Source organism: Citrus clementina, unplaced genomic scaffold, assembly GCF_000493195.1.
Source record: "Citrus clementina cultivar Clemenules unplaced genomic scaffold, Citrus_clementina_v1.0 scaffold_3, whole genome shotgun sequence".
In the NCBI taxonomy this organism is placed as follows: domain Eukaryota; kingdom Viridiplantae; phylum Streptophyta; class Magnoliopsida; order Sapindales; family Rutaceae; genus Citrus; species Citrus x clementina.
The window spans coordinates 17,125,919-17,129,932 of NW_006262339.1; positions in this window are offsets into that span (position 1 = coordinate 17,125,919).

Sequence of the window (4,014 nt, forward strand, 5' to 3'; positions counted from 1 at the left end):
GATATGGCTTTAATCTTTAACCATTAACTTTAAACGTGACACCGTTCTTTGGGTTCTTAATTTCAATTGCCCCACGTGGAAAAACAGTGTGAACAATAAAGGGGCCAGACCATCGAGAGCGTAACTTACCTAGGAATAGATGCAAGTGAGAATTGAATAAAGCACTTTCTGACCTGGAGTGAAAGATTTTCTCATAATTTACTTGTCATGAAAGACTTTCATTTGCTGCTTGTAAATTTTGGCATTTTCGTATGCATCATTGCGAATTTCTTTAAGTTATGCCAGTTGTAATCTTCTTTTTTAGCTAGCTTGCCTCATGTAAAAGTTGAATTTCTTGATGGCCCAGTATGCACGATGCTCGAGTTCCACAAGTAGGTAGCAAGCTTTTCCATACACTAGCCTGTAGGGTGACATCCCAATCGGGGTCTTGAAAGTTGTTCTATACACCCATAATGCATCATCGAGTCTTAATGACCAATCTTTTATGTCTGACATCACCGTCTTTTCTCATATGTGCTTTATTTCTCGATTGGAGATCTCAACTTGGCCACTGGTTTGCGGATGATATAGGATCGCCACTTTATGAGTGATGGAGTATTTTGTCAAAAGTGCTTTGAATGCTTTGTTACAAAAGTGAGCACCACCATCACTGATTATTGCTTGAGGGAATCCAAAGCGTGAAACAATGTTGCTTTTCAAAAATTCTATCACCACCTTGTGATAATTGGTTCTACACGGAATTGCTTCTACCCATTTCGATACGTAGTCAACAACAACCAATATGTATTGATGGCCAAAAGAAGGGGGAAAGGGTCCCATGAAGTCGATAACCCATACATAAAAAATCTCAACCACTAAAATTGGATTTAGTGACATCATATTCCTTCGTGTAATGCTCTCCATTCGTTGACACTTATCACATGAAGAACAGAAAGTTTAAGCGTTTAGTTGCTATTTTCTTAGCACTGAAATGGCCTCCACAAGCTTGTTCATGGCAGAATGAAAAAATATTCTGAATTTCTCTTTCTGGGACACATCGTCTAACAATTTGATCTGCACAATACTTGAATAAATAAGGGTCATCCCAAAGGAAATTCTTTATTTCTGCCAAAAAATTGGCCTTGTCTTGCTTGGTCCAATGCTCTAGAAGTTGACCTATAACAAGATAATTAACTATATCAGCATACCAAGGTAATACTTCCACACTCATTAATTGTTCATCTGGAAAGTACTCATTCAATGTTAATGGCTCTGTAATTGTGTCAAAATGAAGACGAGAGAGATGGTCAGCCACAACATTTTCTGTGCCTTTTTTATCTTTAAATTCCAAATCGAATTCTTGCAAAAGTAACACCCAACGAATTAGCCTAGCTTTTGCATCTTTCTTTGTGAGAAGATATTTAAGAGCAGCATGATCTGTGAATACAATTATTTTACAACCAATGAGATAGGAGTCAAAGTGCAGGGTATCCGGTTATATATAGTGATTCAGAAAAATAATGATTTAGAACGTAAAAAAAAAAAAAAAAATGTCATACTAGCATAGTAAACATAGAGAATTCGATCAACCCTTTGTCCTAATACTGCCCCTACTGCATAATCAGATGCATCACACATAAGCTCAAATGGTAAGCTCCAGTTTGGGGGCTGAATGATGGGTGATGTCAACAACTACTTTAATTTTTCAAATGCCACAAGACATGAATCATCAAAGATAAAATGTACATCCTTAGCAAGTAGATTGCATAAGGGTTTAGAAACTTTGCTAAAATATTTAATGAAACGTCTATAAAAACCAGCATGCCCAATGAAAGATCTTACTTCTCTGACTGTTTTAGGTGGAGGAAGATTGGAAATGAGATCTACCTTTGCTTTGTCAACCTCAATACATTTGCTTGAAATAATGTGACCGAGAATAATACATTGTTTTACCATAAAATGACACTTCTCCCAATTTAAGACTAAGTTCTTCTCGATACATCTCTGCAGAACTAGTGTTAGATGAAATGAAGTGCTTGGGTATCTGGATTTGCATCAACATGCACCATGGGCTAAATATTCCTTATTAGTGCCAATTAAATCATGAGGGGGGAATCCACACCTCACAAACTACACTCTAATCAATATGGTGCTAAGGGCTTATCATGCCAAATAATAATAACCTTGTACTAGGAGCCGGTGAAATCAGGGCGGTATCTAGACAAGATTATTACTATTTATCGACAAAAAGTCAAAACATCCACAAAAATTTGAAGGGAAGAGAAAATACATTTACTAAATAAAGCCCATGGCACATGTTGAGACTTCACCTTCACCCCAAGCTTAAAAGAAAATTAGCTACTCATAATTGAACTAGGGGCAAAATGAAAATTTATTAAAATACGTAGAAAATACAAGATGGAGAAGGAATTACAAAAAATTGAACTAAAAAATGAATTCAGGGATACCAAATTAGGGGGGAGAGCCCTCTTTTTATAGATACATTGAGTAAATCATGGCCATCGAATTAAGAACATTTCAAACGCTCAGGATTGCGCCACGTCATCAGTCAATAGTACGCGGTTTGACCACATGGTTTGAACAGTAACGCGGTTTGGTTGTAAGTTATCCTGTGTATATGCATGTACCGTACGCACAATTTTTAGTCCATTGATATGCTGCTACGTCACAGATCAACAGTACATAAGAATTTTAGTCCAATAGAATCGTGACACCTCATCAGTCAATGCCATGTCATCGATCTGTCTATGTGAATAGTATCGTGAACAGTAACATAGACAGTACCGTACATGTGAATAGTATCACACATGTGAACAGTATCATTTTTCCTTTTATGGTCCTCTTGAGGTTTTCGACTGTCCTGAGTTCAAAAGTGATGTCTATTTTGCTATCTAATCTCTCGTTCATTGTGAAATGACCATGATGCCCCTAAATCATAAGAAGCTTAAATACATAAAAGTAAGGATGTTACTAAGACTTGAAATGTAAAATGATGATTTTCTCCTTTATAAATATACATTTTCTAACACAACACTTGCAATTGGAAAGTTTTGAGACTTTGTTATATTTATGGATTTGGAAAAAGGAAAATCCTTAGTATTAGGCTAGTGGATTTGTTTGAATAAACTTTGGCTCAGTTCTAATTGAGGCTTTTGTGAAGGATTATTATTTATAAGTAACCTCCTTTACCACATGCTCCACACGTGTTGGATTTAGGGTATTACAATTTGAGAAAAGGAGTAATCAAAATCATGAAGAAGTTCATTGTTCTCATTCTTTTCTTCACTTTTTTTTCTATGTCTTATGAATCTTTCTCAAGGTAAATATAGTATCCCAAAGAGTTATTTTTAAATTTGTTTTAATATGAGAATACTCACATTTTAACGATTTTTATGTTTCTTTGCAAGAAAAGGACAACTAAAATTCTATACTAAACACATGACAATTCCTGGCGTTTGTCCTAAGGATCCTAAGGAAGCAGAATTCGTGTGCCTTAAAGCCTTCTTCGATAAATATGGAGCAACAAAGAGCCCAGATAATTGTCTATGCAAACCATCAACTGTCAACCAGCACATCTGCCAGTGTGACATTATTTACGATCCACCACCACCTAAACAAACTTAATTATGGTGTCCAATAGTATGAAGAATGAAGATTGTTGTGCAAATTTTATTGAACTCACAAGCGCACGAATCTATTGTAATATAGATCAATGGTGACGAGTGTCGATCCTACGAGGAGGTGGATTTTAATTGTGTGTAGAATTAATTTTGTAAATGGGTGATTGGATTTGTGGTGGAAATGATTTGGAATATGCTAAAACTTAAATTAAAATGGCGAGAATAAATTCTAAAATTGGAATTGAAATGGTGAGAACAAATTGAAAAGAATTCTATTGAAATGACGTACTTGGGTATTTGGATCCGTATCAACATGCATCATGGGCTAAATAATCCGTATTAATACCAATTAAATCATGAGGAGGGAATCCACACATCATGAACCGTGCTCTAA